Source organism: Rhopalosiphum padi, chromosome 1 (genome assembly GCF_020882245.1).
Source record: "Rhopalosiphum padi isolate XX-2018 chromosome 1, ASM2088224v1, whole genome shotgun sequence".
NCBI lineage: Eukaryota > Metazoa > Arthropoda > Insecta > Hemiptera > Aphididae > Rhopalosiphum > Rhopalosiphum padi.
The window spans coordinates 9,012,317-9,024,430 of record NC_083597.1 but is presented as its reverse complement, the minus strand read 5'-3'; positions in this window follow the sequence as shown (position 1 = coordinate 9,024,430).

The window sequence follows — 12,114 nt, the reverse complement described above, 5'->3', positions numbered from 1 at the left end:
AATGGACTTTAATTTAATTCAGTTATTCAATTTTCACTAATTTTTACTAGTTTTTGTTACATTTATCTTATTTTGTTTTAGCGTTAGAAAACAATCATTTCTCATATATTATTATTATTATTATTATTTACCTTTTGACCTTTATCATATTACATAAATTGAAAAAAATTGAAATCAACTTCTTATCACATTTTTTATATAGTTTATTTTTAATTATTTATTTTATGAGATGTGTTAACTAATTCGTTTATTTTTATTACAATAGTACAATACAATTTTACAAATATTAATATTATAATTATACATGTTTATTATTTTGTTTTTATAACTGCCAACGTCACAGCTTTTTTCTATGGAATCGTGTTATATTCTGGTAAAGTAAAAAAAAATCTTTTGTATTAGGAAAATGAGTGAAAATGGGTAGGCAAAAAATATATCGTGTGGAATCGTGTGTCACTCCAGTATATACGTTAGTGAATTAAATGCTAAAACATATTATATTATATTATATTAGTATATTACCTACATAATAATTCACATCTATACCTATAATAATATTGTGTTTCCATGCTATATATACATAAATATTTGTATATTTTATAAACATAATATTTGTATAATATATTAATATATTATGAAATTGTCAATACGTATAATAGTATATAATAATATTATAATAATGATGTCTATATAAATTATTAAATTATTATACAATACGTGAAAACAATAAATAATTATAAATAATTAAAATACTTAAATCAAACTATATATACCTTTATAGATATCAAATTTAAATTATTTTAATATGGAATTAATGTAGGTACCTACATGTCATTTTGTATTTTTGTAATTTACTATGTTCAGCGTTAGTACATTTTGAGACTTTTCATATTAGTATTATACATTCACAACAAAATACATTTAATTATAAGCTGTTTAAAGGCGTACCATATATATAGGTATATATCGTTAATTTTGATGATTGAAATTCAAAGTTCATCAATTTTATGAACAATTGTTGATATTTAACACTGTTATATCCTGTTCCAGTCAGATCTTGTTCGGTTGTTTAATTGTTTGGTAGTGGGTTCTTCTTAAGGAATGAAAATCAAATATCAACGCAGTTTTGGTTGATGAATTTAATTTATTGATTGAGTTAATAAAGCTTTACTTAATGAAGGACCATAAAATATAGTGATAGAGTAAAATGATTTATTAAAAATTGTATCGCTTACGATCGAGTGATCGACTGACTGCGTCATACATTTTAAAAATGATGTCTGATGGACGTATCTCGTATATACAACGAAATTGCTTACATATTAAATTCTTAATGTTAAACGAGGGGTAGGTATAAACTTTAAATAGATATATTCTCGATGTGATTTGATGAAAAACTACTTCTAAATAAACTATTTTTTATGTCGATGGCGTAATTGCCAAACGTTGAAACGTGAACAGACCTAAAAAGAGTAAAAACGAAAAAAAAGTTCAAAAAGATAATTTGTTATACCGGATACCATAAAGAAAGAAATGTATGCGTAACTATACAGAAAAAAAATTATTATTTATTTACAAATTTAGGTTTAATTATCTCAATACTCGTGTTATTTTGAATCAAATAACATATTTTTCTTTTTAACGATTTCGGGCTTGATTCTAAAGCTTTTGTAACATCAGACACTGGAACAAAAAGTTCATTTGATTTATTATCTTTAGATTGATTAATCTTAATACCAGAGTCAGATTGAGTTAAATTATTTTGTTCAGTAATAGTTAAATCGGTTGGAATATCTTTAATCAAATCAGCCTTCACTGGTGTAGAAGATAATATTACCTATGTAGTTTGACATTTTAAAGCAGTCTTGCGCCCTTGCGCCGATTGAATAAAATATAATAGGTTTAGAATGTTTTATAATGGTGTGTGCATCAACGTTTTATCAAGCATGTGTTGAAATGTAATTTTATTTAACTAGCAAAAAATAAAATAAATATTTTACATGCAATAAATTATAAAATTTCAAAAATAAAAATCATTAAATATTATTCAAATTCTAATAAAAGGAAACAATGATATTATTATTATTACCATTAAAGTAGGTAAAGAATTTAAATATTGTTAAGCAAAAAAAATATTAATACAAATAATTCAATTAAACTGAATATTTTGGCGTACATAATACCTTTTACTATAGTAATATTAAATTAAATTTAGGGTTGAAAAAAATCATTTTTTTTAAACAATACAAGTCAAAGGATTTATTCATTAAAAACATTGTTTCTTTTTTTTAATTTATTACAATGCTTTGTTTCAAGTGTAATAAAATGTAAGTACATTATAAAGACGTAACATCATTCTTTTATTATCTATATCTTAGTACTTGTAACTTCAAATAAAATTAGACAGCAAAAGATACAATTTTACGTTTTTCTTTTTTTTTTAAACATTTTAAACGTTTATTTATAAAATATTTTAAGTAAAATCACTTGTTTAAAACACATTCCAATCTTGGTATTATTAGTATGTATATTGTATTAGCATCTATTTTTATTTTATTAAGAAACTCGGATAATTATTTGATTAATTAAATTCCCAATATATTTATAAACAATTACAATAATATCATTTTTTAAATGGTGGTTTAAAATTTAGCGAATAGGTGTAAACATAGAACGTTTTAAATTAAAAAAAATATATTTTATTTTATAACCTATTAAAATATGCTACACTCCAATCAAGATAGTCATTAATCAAGAGTTTATTGAAACTACTACGAGTTAATACAAAAATAAAAATATTATTAATTCAAATTTTATTTCTTAACAATTACAACATTATTATATCATATTGACATATTAATTTTTAATTAATTTGATACTAAACGGATAATATGCACTTATTATTCGATTAAACCTGCATTATGCGATATACGAAAACTTTACGCAAGTAACATTAGATTTTAAAGTAGTTGGAGTGGTTGAAGGTGAAAGTGCTGGCGTTACAGTATTATAGTTGCTTGCAAAGTTGGCCAAAATATTATTTAGATTATTCGAATAATTTAAAAAAAAATCATTCGAATAAAAATTTATTTGAAAACAGTATTATCAATTATGATTATTCGAATGATTTTTTTTTTATAATTATTGGAATAAAAATGTATAATTGAATAATTTTCAAACATATAATGCTAATTTAAAATACAAATATATTAGAATTCTTTACTCTAGTTTAGAACTTTAGATGGTTCTATTTTTTTTCATTTATAGTATTTTTTCTATTTATTTCAAATAAAAGAAGAGATTTATAATCGTGAACTTAAAATACAATACTAACTATTGTTTTTTAATATATAAATGTTTTAATTAGGTAACAAAAAGTTTGCTATGTTAACTAAGATAAAATTACTGACAATTATTCGAATAATTATACTTGAAAATTATTTGAGTAATTTTTTTATTGGAATAACATTGTTTACGAATTATTCGAATAATATTGTTTTCGAGTTATTCGAATAATATTGTTTTCGAGTTATTCGAATAATATATTGTTTTTGAATTATTTGAATAATTGTGAAATAATCATTCGAATAATTTTGTTATTCGAATAAAATATTAAACCATCTAAGTAAAATTTTATTCGAATGATGCCCAACTCTGGTTGCTTGTTTAAGTGAAATTCTCAAATGGAATACCTTACTATTAGAAGCTGAAAGTGATTTATCAGAACTAACTGAAAATTCACTTTTATGTTACCAAAATTTAAGGACGAAATGTGAATGGAAATTTTCGTTAAAAAAAGTAGGAATAGGAGCAATAAGAGAGTTGTATATTTTATCGATAGGTCTTGCTTCTAATGATGGATCGAAATAATAATATAAATAATACATTTAATTTATAACTAAAAATAATTTGAAAAAATCTAAAACTTTACTGTGTACCTATATTCATAAAGTATTTATTGGTACATAATATATTTATTAAAGAGCAAGCGTGGTAAAGTAGTCTCAAGCAATACTAAGACACTACATTACTATAGGTACATAATATTCATGTAGAATATATATATGAATATAATTCAATAATATTTATTTTTATACAAGCGTAATGATGAATTTGTATTTAAGTATTGAGTTAATAAATGGTAGAACTCCATCTCTCCTATGTAAGCATAATTATATCATATATGGTTCTTTCTCTTCATAGTATCAAATTTCTGCTTAATTCATATAAATAGTAACATAATATATTTTCGTTTTGAAGGAATTATTGATTAGTTATAGAATATTTTTCATTGTTTTGTGTCTGTATTTAGTAAAAATCAAAAGTGAAATTGAATGCATGACAATCTATAATTACTTTCATACATTTTGAATAGTTCTTATTTAATTATTTTTCGGTATAGCTATTAAACACTATTCAATATATACATATACTTATTTTTTAATGGTTGGATGGTAATTTTCAATTTTTGATTCGTATAATTTTTTTGTGGTTTGTTAATATTACTGTATGTATGATAATGGTTTAATTATTATTTATTAAATAAATACTTACTATTAATTTGAATTAGAATCTTCTTTTAGGATTTGTATTTCTTTTATAATTTCTTCGTCATTAATTGAACTAAATTTATAAAAGAAAATGTCTACGGGCTACGGCATAATTTTAATTTTGTTTTTTAGTATCTTCTATCTACAAAATAATTTATATAAGGTCTTTAATCGTTACTATTGTGCATCAGTTTTCATATAATATAGTTATACACATTTTTTGTGATGCATTTGTAAAGTAATTATTTGTATTTGATACCTATTTTATTTATCTATTATCTATTGTGTAGTTTTTTAATTATAGGTACCCTTAACAGTTATAACAACTATCACACAAAAACATCGTATTAACAGTACGTTTTTTTAAACATAATTTTAAAGTATAAATTATCATAAAGCATTCAGGAAGAATAAATAAGAATTCGCAGTTGAATAATTATGATGTATTGTCGGATACGATTATAAAATAAGAGGGAAAACAATTAAAAATCTATCAAAATATAATAAACTATTTGATTATTAATAGAGGCGACAGCCGTGAAAATTGTTAATGTACCTACATCAACAATTTAGATGGATTAATACAAACGTCAATGTTAGTTATTGCGTTGATGTTTTGTCCATTTTGACATTTTCATTTTCATTTATTTTTAAATTGGATTTATAGTCTGTCGTTTCCTCATAACACTCGGCCCTGTATATATAGACCTCGTTAAACCCGGTCAAAAAGCTCCAGGAAAACCAAAAAACAATTTATAAATCACATCAAAAGTTGCAGAATTCGTGATGCTATTTTCTGCAAAAAGTTTGTGGTGGGTGGTTCAAAGGATAAACCGTGATATGTGGGAGGTTACTTATATACTATAATAATCTTGTTAGTGAATAATATTGTTAATGTTTTGAAGTTGAAAAACTTTTTGAAAAGTTGAATTTTTTATTACATTATATAACATCTAAAATATTATAATACAATTTTGTAACTTTTTAGTTTTATACCTGAATTTAGAATATTAAAAATCGTTTAACCTCCCACTTCCTCCCTTCAAAAAAAAATAAATGACCAGATACTTTATAAAATTCAGTCGTCATTCGATAATTTGAAATTCAGGGGACCGAGATAAAAATTCGATTTTTAGAGGTTAGAGTGTTTGAAAAATCTAGGGGAAAATAAATAATTAAAATTACAGATAGATAAAAAATACCATTATATACATAATTTATACAATATATTAATATATAATATAATTATATGTTATTACAATCGTAATACTCGTCGAAATAACAGGGTTTCCTGTCAATAAGAACAGAAGGCCTGTTTTAAATTTATAATTTGACTATATTTATACTTATAAGTATTATATATAATAAACTTGATTCCCCCCTCAAAAAAAAAAACAAGCTGTATAAATATGCCACTAGTTGTCGATGTCGCGGGCTTCCGTTGCGACTTGCGAGAGGGCCCATTGCAAATATTCTAAATTAATATAATATTGATATTGTATAATTATGAATTTAACATAGGTACCTACATATTATTATATAATAGACCAGCGGTTCCCAACCTTTTTAGTTTTGCGGACCACCGAGTTTTTAAAAAAAATTTTGAAGCCCACCTATATACCTATATACGTAAGCACACACACACACACATATATATATATATATATACATAAGGCAGTTATTAGAAATACAAGAATTCAATATTATTAGGTATACATATATAATAAAAATATATGTAATTCTATTATTTTAAATATATAATATTTAATATTATATGGTTCACGGCCCAGTACCACACTGCTCGCGGCCCATGGGTTGGGAACCGCTGTATAAAGACAATAGTGCTTTATTAGTTTATTATCTATGAACTCATCGCATTGAATTGTATTTATATTTCTTATAATTATAATTAGCAAATTATGTTATAAATTATATTTGTTTATTAGCAAATATATATTTTTATTATTATAGTTATATTTAAAATTATTTATCAGCAATTTTTTTTATTAAATATACTATTTATGTTGTATTATTGGACTTACTTGTTTATTAGCAAGTTATGTTATGTTTGGCTACAGTCGCTTAATTTAGAGAAAAAAAATTATGTTAATTTTGATTGTATTTATTATTAAGTATCAAAAGTCTTTGAGAAAGAGAAAGAAAAAAAAGAAAAAAAAATTTTCAGATTAATGAAAATCTGAACTTGTGTTGGGCGCCACTTTGTAAAAAGTTAAAAATATGGTATAATTTTCTGATTTAATATTAGTATTAAAATTAATATATTATAATATTTAAATTGATATTCCTAGCTCATTACCTTATGTATATATTTATTAATATGTAATCTTAATTGCGATTTTTCCTTTAAAGTAGGTATGTAAAAAAATGTGTATTTATGACTGTTATGTCTACGTGTAATGTATATGTTGAATATAGATATATTACTTTAACTCTTACGAAACTTGTTGCTTGAAATGATCTTCTCGAGTTTTGAATGAATTAGGAGTTAATGAAGTACAAAAATGAATTATGAACAATATTTTAATTTAACAAACTAATAACATGATATATGAACAGTGACAGGATATTGACTTGGTGTGCGACTGAGCGCTTTACTGAGTATTTCTTATGCTTTTATGGAAAATGTTGAGGGATGCTGCCTATGATATTAATCAGGGCATAGATAGCAGCGTCTCACAAAGCATCTATGTATTGTGTATATGGCATTTGATAATAAGTTATTTTTTTAATTTATCTACTTAATTCTAAATGTTAATCTAATTAATAAATTAAAAATGATATATATATATATATATATATATATATATATATATATATATATATATATATATATATATATATATATATATTATCATTACATAATATTGAATAGAAATTAAAATATAATAAATCGAATAGTGGTATTAATTTCAATAAAATTATAAAAACTGTATAGTTATTATAATAATTTATTACAACAAATGCATAATACCTAAATAATTTTTTTAGTGATTAATAATGTAGAAAAAAATACAAGTAATGATAAATTTCGTGGGATAGCGTATGGGGTGCCGAGAATAACCTATACACTTGTTGGAAATTCGATATTGATGATATTTAGTAAATGATATTAAAAATACAAAACAAGATAATATATTATTTAATTATTATTATGGTATAAATGTATGATAATTATATAAAATATACTAGGTATTCAAGTGCTGGTAATTATATTTAAACTTTTAGTTCTATAGGGAGTATTTTTTGTTATCTTAGCGCAAACCTTAATTTAATGTTTATTAGAAAATAAACGAATAAAACAGGCCATCGCCTGCAGCCAATGAATTTTCGTTACGAGTATCCTTTGATCCCTACGTGTTCGCGACGGCGTTTTCATTTTCAATTACTTATTAAATTGGATTCGGCGTTCGTGCTCGTGCCTGAGAAACGGCCGGGTGACGTTTTATATATAAGAATATCTGCTTCGAACCCGGCCGGTGAGCCCCGGGCAAAGTCTAAAAACGGCTTGCAAACAACGACGCTGCCGCTCCTGCTGTGGGAATTGAGACAGTTTGACAAAGGCATTGGCTTTGGCGTTTCGGAAGGGTGAGATGACGTGCGGAGAGGACCGTTTTATGAAAACGCTTTATGTATAAGCACACATTTTCAAACATCAAAAATTATTTACCAAAACCTTTTCCCAGAATTCCGGTCAAATTTCTACGCAATAACGACACCCACACACAAATATACTGCTAAGCCGTAACCCGATACAGAATATTCGTTTTTATAATATAATGAAAATGTGTGTGCACAGGATTGTTTACCTTTAAGTAATAATGGTTAAACAAATCCTGTGTCGACAGTCAAAATGAAAAAAAGGATAGTTTACTCGACGAAAATGTCAGTTTCATCATTGTTAGATCAACAAAGACAGAGGAAAATTGGTTTTTGGGGATAGTTGGAAATGTATAAAATGCGGACTGCATTACTTTATATTATATTATAATATAATCATATAGGTTTAGTCGAAAACGGACATCTAATATGGTCTGTGGAGTGCGGACGATTTTAATAACGTTATTTACTTATTTCCGACGATAGCCAAGCGAGTTTCCGTTAGTCTTTATATCAAATTATACTATATTATAATACAAGTTTGTAATTTTCCCTTTATAACAACATGATATTATATGGTTGTGATATTCATCATTACATGGTATTCATATATCACAATCATACTTGTGCATTGTGATTATGTCTATCGGTTGCGTATGCAAATGACAACTATAGTGTATTATATTATAACTTGTACTCATCAAGTTATAAGAAGCCAGATAATGAACCTGATTGATGTTCTATCATCCAAATAAGCTTAGGTAGGTAATCACTTATCTAGAATATCAAATGTTAAATAACGTATTATTACGATCGTATGGTCGGATAGACCTCTTGAAAGGAAAACGTGCTACGTGCACGTCTCACCAGTTAATCATAATAGGAAAATCCTACACAGTGATTATAACTACCTTTATAATGATTATATATTATTTACAAAATATTCTCTCTCCATAAACACGGACTAAATTATTTTAGAATATGACTATTGAAAATGATGGTTGAGCAACAAAGTTGTAATTTAAAAATTTAAAACTGTAAATGCACAGTAGCCACCGTACAAAGAATTAAAATTTTAAATAAAAATAAAGAATAAAAACTACAAAGTTAAATAGTCATTACACTTTTTATATTTTTTTTTAGAATCTAGTATAGGTAGTATGATATTTTTTTTAATAAATATAAACAAATAAATAAGTTTTCACTTTTTAGAATTCTTATCATATACCTAATAATATTTATGACTATAATCTTAATAATTCAATGTTATATTACAATATAATAAATAATAATATGTATAATTGTATGGTAAATACCTACCTATGTGCACATATTATAGTTAACGGGACAATGATGCTGGATATTAGCTAGTATGCCACAAATATGACTGGAACCATTGGAATGGTGCTATAGTGCCGCTTGATTATGAAATTACTAATTAAGTAATAAGCTATGCCGCTGTGTATTTAGTGATTACAATCAGAGGCGAAACTTCGATTTTTTACGTCCGGGGATGAAAATATTAAAATTACGCCCAAACATAGACCAAGACTAAAATATCCTTCCGGCTTCCCTACAAATAATTTTTAATAATTGGAATTCAAATTACAAAAATACTACATACTTATTGACTTTTAAACACATAATAATATTAACCAATAAAGTTAAAAATATCAATAGCTAGTGTTTACCCAAAGAATCGTATTACCTACTTATGTTACAATAATTAAACTAAATAAAAGTTATTCTGATTTTTACACAACTATTAACTACCTAACTATTAAAATTAGTAATAATAAAAATATTTAATTTAATTTAAAAATTTTTTTATAGAAATCTGATATTTAAAAATGCACGATAGTTGTACAGTATACACACTTTAAAAAAATGTATATCAAAATAATATTTTTTTTATTCTATTGTGAAATTTGGAATTTAATACAATTAATTTAATTAAATTTAATTATTGTTTAGACTATATATAATATGTATATATACAATATATACCAGTATACTTAAACGGATCTAATCATAATCTTACCGATAACTAGAATGATGTCTAGATTGATGACCAAAATGGTGAAATGGTAAAATTTATTACAAAAAAACGACAACGTAATACAAGTAATACAACGACCATTGCAAAATAAAATAATAAGTTATTTTGTCATGAGACATAAGTATTAAGTAATATAAATGACATTCATTTTGTACTATCATCGATTACAAAATACATTTTTTATTATATTTATATATTTATTATTGATAATAATATACGTTCTTTATAATTTTTATTATTAGTCTGTCTCTACGTAATAACTAATAACTAATATGCACTGTCGTCTGTCGATTGTCGGCGTACGCCGATCGTGCAGCTGCGCTTTAATAATAATTAATAATAGAATAACCATTAAATTATTTTACGCTGTCGCTGTGTATGGTTTTATTTTTTGCTTTTCATTCCTCCTTATTTATTTATTTTTCCTTATTTGGTGGTCATCGCCAAATCTTAAACAAATTATGTGAAATAAAAATAGTTTTTTAACTCCTAACATCAAAAATGAAATAAAGGCCCACAAAAAAATTACGCCTACTAAAATTTTACGCCCTGTGGATCAATCCCCGGCTCCCCCCTAGTTCCGCCACTGCTTACAATCCATATCATTTGAATAATAATGAAAGGTATATAACCAGTCAGTAAACCATACTCCTTATACAAAACTTGTATAGTACCTAATTGTAACTGATCGAACTGAAAACAAATACAAAATGTTTATACATCGGCAATGATAATTTGTGTTATTTATTATAATTTTTACAGATAAGTAACTACTAAATAAGATATACTTACTAATAAATTGTAGAACATACTCACTAAATATCCAACTCTTATATTGTATGTAATACCAGTAAAGATACTTGTATGGTTGTATTACTATTTACTTGTATTAATGTATTGTATGTTTGATGAGATTATTAAATAAAATAAATTGTCATAAAAAAGAACATTACACAACGAGGTATGATTAATTATTTGATGCACAATAATTGCAATTTGTACACTAATTGTTTTGAATTATGGATGTGATTGTTACAATCAGTGGCGCCCAATATATATTTTTCAGGTGTAGCAAGAAATAATTCTACCCACCCACCCACCCCCTTATAAACTCAAAAGTCAAAATAATATTATTTTATACATTTTATCATATTATTTTAATTGATAATATTAGTAAATATTAAGGTACCAACCAATATAATCTGTGTTTTGTCAGAATAAGGTGTATTAATTTTTAAAGAGATATACCAATATACATTAATATACATTCATACCAATATGTAACAGGCATTATATTTTTTAAATTCATTAAAACCTTCAAAATAAAAATTTATTTTTGAGTATTATGTAAATAGTATACAGTATAGGTGGTTTACTGTTTATTTCAAACGGTTTACGAAATATAAAACATGAACAAAATACAATAACATTATAATTATTTTATAAAAATAATTAATAATGAACATATTTCAAGTTAATTATATTATGTTATTATACCCATTACCTAGTACCCACCCTCCCCTTATTTTCAAGGTGTAGCGACCGCTACACCTATTAATAGGGTTGGGCGCCACTGGTTACAATTAATAATCTTAATCATCAGTTGTCAAGTCGGTGATGACTTATTACTACTGACAGTATGAGTAACACTAATAAGTAATAATATTTAGTCAAAAACAAATATTATATTAATGATGAATAATTAAAATTTATCATTGACTTTAAATTTTCAAATAGTAATATATTATGTAAATTGTGAAATTGTAGAATAATAATAGTATTAAACATTTATATGTATTAATATTAGTGACTATATTATTCTTATATCTTAAAAGTTATAGGTAAGCATTTTACTCTATGGCGTACTATTCAATCTTTTATCTAATG